The sequence below is a fragment of the Coenobita brevimanus genome, chromosome 101 (assembly GCF_032717465.1).
Source record: "Coenobita brevimanus isolate Jiangsu-jjx chromosome 101, ASM3271746v2, whole genome shotgun sequence".
NCBI classification, from domain to species: Eukaryota; Metazoa; Arthropoda; class Malacostraca; order Decapoda; family Coenobitidae; genus Coenobita; species Coenobita brevimanus.
This window is the reverse complement of record NC_137054.1, coordinates 19,402,255-19,412,602: the sequence shown is the minus strand read 5'-3', so window position 1 is coordinate 19,412,602 and position 10,348 is coordinate 19,402,255. Positions and strand designations below refer to the sequence as shown.

The 10,348-nt window shown below is 38.4% G+C and overlaps 1 pseudogene; it reads right to left on the bottom strand.

Annotated features, from left to right (window-relative positions):
- Positions 1-432: 432 nt before the first annotated feature.
- LOC145415187 (5S ribosomal RNA) lies at positions 433-551 on the bottom strand (annotated as a pseudogene).
- Positions 552-10,348: the final 9,797 nt, after the last annotated feature.

The window sequence follows — 10,348 nt, the reverse complement described above, 5'->3', positions numbered from 1 at the left end:
TGTATATTTCCTATCCTCCTCTTTCAGTCCTATTCTGAGAAAAGCCTTACTAATGTCTGCTGCATAAGCATAAGGTTTCTCTCTAAATCTTAGTAACACATTCCCTAACTTCTCTGTTAGTGTAGGTCCAGAGAATAGGCGATCGTTCAAGCTAGCTGATCCCTTGGACGCTTTACTACTACAATTGAAAACTATCCTTATGAGAGTAGTTACTGAATCCTTGCTTACAGCATGATGTGACAAATAATGTTCTTCCTTGTGGTTAACAGGGAATTCAACCTCTTCTATAAATTTATTCTTCAATTGATCCATCCATCCATCCATCCATTGCCAGACGCCATGTATCCCAAATGGGGTGGCCAAGGGCTTAGAGTTAATTGTCTTACAGGGAGGGGCACTAATCCTCCACCAACCCCACTTGACACGTAGGGATGCCAACAGCATCTGGTGTTCCCAGGCGGTCACCCATCCAAGTACTAACCAGACCCAACTTTGCTTAACTTCGCTGATCGGATGGGAAGCGGTGTACTCAACGTGGCATGATCCTTTATAATATTATCATATATGGTTATATGTTCTGGTTTATCACTCAACTTCCTTAGAAGAGAATTTAACCCATCACGTCCCGACCGATTTCGCACATCCGATACCCCCCAATCCCGAGCTATTTTGGATTTTTTTTTTTTTTTTTGGCTAAAACCTCCGCTTTTGGTGAGAAACATCGAAAAATCATAGAGAAATCGCTCACCTGAGGCTTAAAATACTCGATACAGGTAGCAGTACCTCCTTACCTTACTGGGTTTTCTATCAGGCTGGCTCCAAAGAAAACGAGTTCTATGGGAGGGTAACTATTCCACACCACTCATAAACGGTATTTATTTATTTATTTGCTACGAATTTATATGTAGTACGAGAGTATATTGGTTTTCAAACAGTAATATAGACATTATAAGCATTGTTTCACTCACTAACTCATCAACATACCTGACTTTTTTTGGCAACATTACCTGATCATCATTTCTGACTGTTTCTTCCTTTAAATGCTATGTAAACTTTGTCCACATTGTCATCGATTGGGGAATCACTCTGGCCCTGAATGTCTTCATTGGCTAGGTCACTGGTAACAGGTGAATTGCTGAGACAATGGCATGCGGGGGGGGGGGAGGTTATGTAGTGTAAGGCATTGTCCCTGCCTGGCATCTTGTAGAGGAATAGAGGAAGGTGTCCCGTGTATACGTATCAAAAATCACGCACAAAAATTGAATATTGTGCAAATTATGAACCTTGCAATTGCACGACGTACCAGTATGTCGATGGGACTAGCTGTGACAAAATGTTGCGACATATCCATATGTCGATGGGATGCCTTGGGTTAACTGAGCCTCAGCCGCTTGGTAATTTGTTCGTAACTCCGAATGGTTTAGTTTCCATGATAGTCCTACCCAATACTGTCCATCCTTAAATTCCAAAGACTTGTTATACAAATCCAAAGTTATTTTTTCTTCAGGGGTTGGTTCCTCAGAGTGTTTTCCTAAACTGTCTAGGTGTTGAAGCATTGTAGCCAACCTTTTTATATATGTAACTCTTAATTATTGTAATAGGTGAGTTTCGAGTTAATTGAAGAGCAGGAGGAGTTAAAGATGAATACAGGGAGTTGATCTTGATTTATTATTTTCAGAGAAAGTCTAAGTTAAGCAGTGTATGTATTATACAGAGACTTAATATACTAAGTAAGTCTAGTTGGACTCCTCTTCTTATTCACTCTCTCCACTACCTGAGGGTTCTATGGCCAGTCTCCTTCTGATCTCAGAATCCTACATTCTGGTGTAGCAGGGGACGTGTCACGTGTGTTCTACTGTCGTGGAAGCTTCTAGAACATTGTATGTCTGTGTGTATGTACTGCTTCCGATGCACGATCAAGATTCCTTCACTTCAAGAGTTGCAAGCTAATATCCTGTTCCCACACCTTTTCTGGTGCTCTGTCTATCTATCTATCTATCTATCCATCATGCTTTCTATTATTATTTGTATTTATAATATGGAGTCCTAACATCGCTCGGTCACGTAGCTGGCGGTCCTCCGACGGCAATCATCATTGACATATGCTAATCTATTAATACATAATAGTCTTCTTCTTCACTCTTAATACATAATATTGATTATAATATTGTACAAGTATAATATTCATGATAATATTGCAATGATCCAGTAATATTACATTTTAAACAAGTTGTATACATAATTGAATATGATTAAATTGGTTATTGTATTACATTTTGTAAAATGTGTATGTATAATAGTGAAATGCATGTATGCAAAAAAAAAAAGTTCAAAGTTAAGATTATGGTAAGAGCTATTAATAGTTCATATTGAGATGATGATACTGGTTTACTTCTATATCATGGGTCACTCTTCTTCTTCTTCTTCTTCTTCTTTTTTATAAAATTAATACTATATACAAAATATGTACACTTCATACAGGGGAGTTGGCTTGGATGCTAACTCTACCCCCACTAAAACTGACTCCAAATTTGCAATTCTTGCATGCATTCTGTGCATTGCGAACTGCACCACTGCAAATACAATACAGAAGATTATAAAGACAGTAGGTGCTGGGCTATACATATAATATGGGTTGAACATATGCAAACTCAAATCTTCCCAGGGCTTCATTGTTTCATTGATCAGTTGCATAGTTTCAAACTTAGGTGAAGTCAACTTAATACTTGTGCTCATGTTTAAGTCCATATTAGGCAGTGGGTGGAAATGTTTGTGTGTATGATTGAGGATGGTGTAGTGATTGATGGTGGATAAAGTGGACATGGATGGTCTAAATACCACACAGTAGTCTGGTGCTATGTATAATCCTGATGCTGAAGTATGAGATGGTGGTATATCTGGACAGACTATGTAAACTGATGTGTTATGAGTGAAATAAAAAAACTGAGTGTCCGATGCGTTGATGGTGTACAAGCTTATCTGGAGCAAAAGTGAAGTTGCGATGATTATGAATATTGTGATTTTTTGTGATAGCCATTTCACAAGGGACTGTATCAGTAGGCTGAAACGTGAAAATGTATGCAGGACAAAGTTGAACAGCATGTAAGGATGTGCGGCACTTTCGTTCAATCGTTGATTCACTTGCGAAAGTGACAGTGTTCCATCTCATGGAGACCATGATGAGTTCGGTGTCTGTGTTGATGTTGATGATGACCAAAGTGTTATTATTCATAGAAGGGAAGGGGTGTATTTCGCATACAGTGAACAGGTTGTCAGTTATGAATGGTACATGAACTACTACTGATGTTGGTGCTAGTGTTGCTTCTAAATATGGATAATATTGCATGAATTCCCTACTTCGGAACAAAGGCTTCAATTTATGTTTATGTATGCCTTGACTAATTATCTGACGTAGCTCATGAACTGGAAGTAAGTCAGTTGGGATCTTGCCATCACCGGCATTTGAAATTCCTTGCATAAGTACCCTGTAACCAACTCTAGTGTTGTCTAATTGGAGTAGAATTGTGTCAATGTGTTCCGTGATGATGGAGAAGTGTTGGAAAAGTGTTATGTTACCTTCCATGTCATTTATTTTATCTACACTTTCGAGAGCTATGTTTTCCGCCTTTTTCAGATTTTTCACGATTGTCTTCATTGCTGAGTTATGTCCTGTGATGAATTTATCTTGGTATGTTAGTACCTGAGCTATTTTATTAAATTTGTTGTTTATTTCTTGAAGGTCTTCCTCTGTAGCCAATCCAAAGATGTTCCCAAGAACTGCGCCACCCAGGTCGAACAAACCGCGCTTTTGGCGAGTACGTGTGATGTTGTTCTTGTCGCTCAATACCTCCGTTCCATGAGATGGGAGATCTTGGATCATGATGAGCATAGTTGACTTAGCCTGTTCTATTTTCCATTTCGCTAACTTCACTATTTCATCCACTTCCTTTGTGTTATGTGCTTGTGAAACATAGCCTCCTATCATGAAGTCCAGGGTTCTCATCGGCCTTGCAATTTTTTCTAGATAAGAAGGTAATTCATATAAGTAATCCAGACTTATTTCAGTACTCATAACATCTTTTACGATTGACGTCGTGGCCGTTGGAGCTATGAGGCATCCTTGCCGTACTATGTGTTGGGGGTCTAAGTGCGCATATCCTCTTGCTATGTAGAGGAGAATCCATAGCATAATTCCCTTCATCGTTACCTACCGACAAAAAAAATCTATAAATTTTCTAATATAGTCATACTGTGTTCGATGAAAATGATGATGTGCGTTACGGTTGACTAACGTAGAACAATAACTTGATTGTTATTTCATTTATAGAAGGAGTTTAAATCGATATTTAGATCTCGTAAATGATGTACTGTAGATTTTATTGGAACAGTTGCACCTACTCGTATGTTTGACTGTTTTGTATACGACCTTAATTTATTTTTGTAATTATTGTTGTTTTCTTAATTGGTTTCATGAGTTACGTTCGCTTGTTCGGTTGTATCCGAGGCTGAATAATTTTTGGATAGTTCCCTTGAAACTCGTTTTATATGGTCAATATGAACTTGTTTCTCTTCGCCATTTGACAGTGACTTAATTAAAACTTTGTTTCTTTTTATGTTAATTACTCTGTATGGGCCCTCAAATTTTGGGGATAATTTATTGTCTCTCGTATGAATGATACCATAGACAATGTCTCCTAAGCTGATAGGCGAATCTCTTGCTTTTTTATTAAATGCCTCCGTCATTTCTTCCTTGGACATCGTCAATTGTTTTTTGGCTCTTTTGTGTATGTCCTGGAATTCAGTAAACGGAGTTTAGAGTAATCATCCTAAATGTATATGGGCAAACTGTCACCTTCTAGGAGCTCATATGGTAGTTTTTTATCTGCCCCATATATAATGAAATGTGTTGTGTCACCTATGGATTTATTTATAGATCCATTAATTGAGGCTTCTACTCTGGGAATCCAATCATCCCAGCTTGCATAATTTTCATTGAGAATGTGTCGTAGCACATCTAATACTTTTATGTTATGTCTCTACTAACCCATTAGATCCTGGGTGATAGGCTAAAACATTAACCTTTTTGATAATGTATTGTTTACATATTTCTTGTATGATATCTGAATAAAATTCTCCTCCATTATCACTTATTAGTACCTTTGGGGTAGTAAAGTGACATATTACATTATCTATTATTGCCTTTGCTACTGTCTCTGCTGTTTTATCTTTAATTGGTGCTAAAATTACATAACGGGAAAAATGATCCGCTGCTACGAATAGGTATTGGTTATTATTGTATGATAATGGCATCTTGAGTAAATCAATAGCAACAACGTCCCATGGTTGATGTGGTACAGGGTAATTACCCATCGGTGCAGGTGAAATTGGGTATCCTTTGTGTTTTGCACATGATTCACATCTGTCAATATGATTGTTTATATCTTTTCGTAATGAAGGCCAGTAATATAACAACTAGGCTTGTTTGAATGTCCTATCTTTTCCAGGATGTACTGCATGTGGGCTATCGTATACCGTTCGTAATACTTGGGGAATCATGTCATTATGTACTACCAATTGGTTAGTATTTCTTTGGCATTTTGGTTGTCATGGGTTGATCTTGTATAAAGTATTATTGACTATTGTGAATTGTTCGAGTGGTACACGTGGTTTGGGTAATAATATGTCATCTCCACTTTCTAACTTGTATATAACTTTAGACCATATTGGGTCAAGTCTTTGTGTTTTTGCGATATCATCGTGGTTTGGGATGTCTCCTTTGAAATCTAAAGCCGCGACCTGAATTGTGTTCGGGTTCCTAGATAATGCGTCGGCTAACATATTCATTTTGCCTTGTATATAATGAATATCTACATTGTAGTTTTCGACTGTACATTTCCATCTTGCTCTCCTCCCAGAGAGGAGTTTTTCTTTAAACATACCTACTAGTGGTTTATGGTCGGTGAATATGTGTATTTCGTAACCATATACCAAATCTCGAAACTTTTGTAAAGCAAAAACTACTGCAAGTGCCTCTAAGTTTGTAGTGCAATAATTTTTCTCTGCACGTTTTATTTGTCTGCAGCAAATGCAATTGGTGATTCTTTCCTCTTTTATCTTCCTGCACCAGTACCACCCCTAATCCTTTAGCTGATGCATCTGTACATATAATAAATGATTTTGTGAAATCCGGATATCCCAAACAAGGTGCATTTGTTAGTTTAATTTTTAGTTTGGTAAAAGCTTGTTTTTGTTCTTCTTCCCATTGGAATATAGCATCTTTTTTAAGTAAATGGAACAGAGGAAAGGCTATATGAGGGAACTGAGGTACGAATGACCTATAGTACCCAGTTAGACCTAAAAATTGTCTAACTTCGTCATTCATAGTGGGTTCAGGAAAATCTCTCACTGCCTGTATTTTGTCATCAGTGGTGTGAATACAATTAGAACTTAATTTGTGGCCTAAGAAATTTATTTCCTTGAAGCAAAATTTGCATTTAGAAAGCTTAATTTTTAAACCAGCATCACCAAGCTTTTGTAAGAGTAGGTCTAATTTCTGGAGATGTTGTGTGATATCTTTTGTTGCGATTATAATATCAAGATAAACAAAGATTCCTTGTCCTAAAATTCCGGACAATACGTAATTCATAAGACGCTGGAGTGTGCCCGGGGCTGTCCTCAGTCCCATGGGCATCCTTCTATACTGATAGTGTCCTCTGTTTGTGGAGAAGGCAGTGTATTTACGTGACTCCTGTTCTACAGGAATTTGGTAATATCCACTTAGCAGATCGATCGTGGAAAATACATTATTTTCTGGTCCAGTATTCTATGGATGTCGCTTAGCAATGGCATGGGAAATCGGTCTGGGACTGTGTGATTGTTTAGTTTACGGTAATCTACTACCGCATGCATTTCTCCATTTCGTTTGGGCACGAAGAATAATGGGGCATTCCACGGGGAGACTGATGGCCCAATAATTCCAAGTTTTAACATTTCATCGACATGCTGGTTTGCGAGTGTACGCTGAGATTGTGGGATCCGGTAGACCGGTAATTGGTGGTGCATCTGGGTGCACATTAATCTTGTGATTAATCAGGTTAGTACACCCTATTTGTTCTCCGGGTAATGCTACGGTGTCCCTGTGTGTTTCCAACAGGGTTAACAAATCATTTTCTTCATCAAATTCACCTGAGTGAATTAAATTCTCTTTTATGCTTTCTCTATCCGTAGATTTTATCTCACTTGTCACTCCAGCTACAACTATTTTCTTCACAGGGGAGGGACATTTTTCAATATTAACTATGCAAGTCCCCTTTTTCAACTATACTTCATCATTCATATGATTAATTATGAATATCTGAGTTTGCCCTTCGTCGTTCATCTGACATAATGCGTTTTCTACTGAAAATCCCTTTACATAATTCTTCTAAGACAAGAACAGTACTATTCCGTAATTTGCTCTTTATGGTAACTTTCATATAGGAATTAGGTGGTATAACTAAATCATTGGTGAGATGGGCGGGAAAAACTGATAAATCAGCACTGTTACCTGGGTTCCTATTCCTGGAGGCTGGGGGGGGGGGGAGTGGATCTATACGCTCATCTACTTGTGTATGTTTGTTTAAGCTTTTAATATTACCAATTCTTTTTGGTTCTCTTTTACTAATCGGTGAGGGCTCTGATGGTATTTCCTCTATGAATTCATTGTCAAAGTCTATTCCATTCATTTGTGGGAGTAAAGTTATTTTCTCTGTTCTCATGCATCTTAAGCCCAGTAACATATGAGCTTTAATTGCTAAGTTTTCAACGATACAGAAAATTGCAGAGATTGGTCTTGTAGTCTCTGTGAAACTGATGTTTAACCGTATCATACCTTTTACTGTGATTTGTTTTCCATCTACTGTATATAAGTCTAAATCCAGATTCTTCCAGAAAAGTTACTTTCTTCTTATTTCTAAAAATTCTATTTATTTCTTTTTGTGTTATTAAGTTCAATGGAGAGCCTGTGTCTAAAAATAAGGACACGTTTTGATCCTCACATACAGCTGGTATCAAGATACACTCATTTCCCAACATGCCTCCTATGTGAATTTTAGACTTGCTTTTCTTTACGTTTGTTCGTTTTTTGTCATGACTTGGTCTTCCCCCGATTTAATATAGACACTAATTTTTCTACTGTTTTGCAGTTACTGGTCCAGTGCCCTTGGTACCGATGATGTCTACAGAAAGGACTAAATCCTTGTGTCTTTTGTCTATCCTCTTTTGTTTTTATCAAACATTCATTCCTAGTGTGTCCTGGTTTTGCACAATAATGACATAGAATGGACCTATCTCTTGACTGTGATCTACGAGGTGGTGTCTGTGGAGCGAGATCTGCTCGGGCTGCGCGGAAACTTATGAAACTGCCTGTAGCCTGGTGTTTGTGATCGTTCCCTTGACACATTTAGTTGTTTGCTCTGCCTGCTTTCGGTTCGCGATCGATCTTGTTCTCTGTTTGGGGTAGTTGTAGCTGTTTTCACAGCTGATACTGTCTCAGGTACTCTCATTCTGCTAGAATGTAATTGTGTTTCAATCATCCCTGCTTTGCTACACTGCATCTCTGCCTCGTTCATTAAGTCTAGTAAGCACATGCCTGGGGTGTACGCGATCATCTTGGTGATCTTAAGGGTCCAATCAGGTAATATACACAAGCCAGCTACATAACCAATGATGTCCATGACGAGGTCTGGGAACATCTTTCCATCTCCTGTTATCCAGTTTGAGTTTTCTAAGGTAGCTAATAATGTCCTTTTGATCTTGGAGACATCAGCAGTTATTTCACTGAGCACATGATTTGTAGTGTGCTCCCTTACAAGATCTACAATCTTATGTAATTCTGGGATTATACCTGGCAAGAAGTTCATACCTCCAGAAAATTTCTTCAAAAATTCAGTTTTAAATTCATCATATGTCTCAGCCTTGAGGAGCTTATCTGACCTTAGTAAGTCGCCTGCCGGACATCTTTCCTGGCTAATGCAAGAGGAAAAAATAGCAATTTTCTCTTGTTCATCTTTAATATGTCTCTTGATGAAGATCTGTTCGCACTGATTGACCAATGAAATGACGTCAATACGATCTTTTTCTGTGCCAGAGAATTTCGGGGCAGCTTTATCTTCGTGATAAACGAATATCTGAGCTTGATCTGTGGTGTTCATTTTCACTGGTTGGTCTGTTAATTTAACTTGGACTTGTTTATCGTTGTGTGAGGGAATAGTGGAATAGATTTTGCCTGAACGATGAACTCTGTTAAGTATATTTTCATAGGTATGCAAGTCAGAAACAAAGTCCTCACTTGCTACATCAGAGGGGGTTTGCCAATCATCATCTACAACTGACATATTTGTTTGTTTATCAATAGTTTGTGGTGAATTTTGTACAATGGGTGTGTTGCCCTGGTGCTCTCCTAATTCTGTATCCGCAGTGGGTGCTAACTGTGTATCATCTGATATTAACACGGGTGGGGATGAAAATATTCCAGTCATGTCACTTAGCTAAAAAGAATTCTTGTTGCTATGGTATGGTGCTGTGAAATGCATCTTTTGTTTATGTCCTTACTACATAGATGAGTAAATGAGTTGTAATAAATGATAGATAGTGAGTGTATAAGTGTATATATTAATATAAGTAAAGGCGTTGAATATACCTAATTTTAGCACTGAGAAGAAATGAGTAAGTATAATTACACCCACTTGATACAGATCGGAGAGACGTGTCGAAGCATTTGTCGACCTCGGAAGATAAATGCAGAGTTGAATGAAGATCTCCTTTCGATAATTCTAGGGCTGTGTTGGTGGACGATATTACTCAGGAATTTCCATGGCCTGGTGAATGTAGTGGTTAACAGCTGTAGTCACAGGCGAACCTCATCACAGAACGTTGAATTCCCACTCAATACTGTGGAAATAAATGAGTATGAGTAGGAGCTATGTGAATAATGAGTAATGAGTAGTGGGCGAGAAGTGCCTGGTGTCAGTCACACGTTGATTGGCTTGGCGTTGTCTCAGCAAACATGCAGGGCGACGTCGTCTCAGCAGATACACATGATGACGTCGACTTCCCACACTGGTAGCTGTGGTGAGTAACTGAGTAGCGATGAGTAACCTGGGTAAGGAAAGGTGGGTAAGATGCGTTATAAATGTGGCTCTGGTGTTTTGCTGTATGTCTTGACCTCTGCGTCAGCGATGGAGGTAGGCGGGAGAGAGTGTTGGGGTTTTTGTGCTTGTTGCTCTGGTCTTTCTTTTCCTTTACTTGCTTTGTTTTTTTTTTCTTCTTGCTGCTGCTTGAAGTTGCGTGAAGATTATAGAGTTGTCTT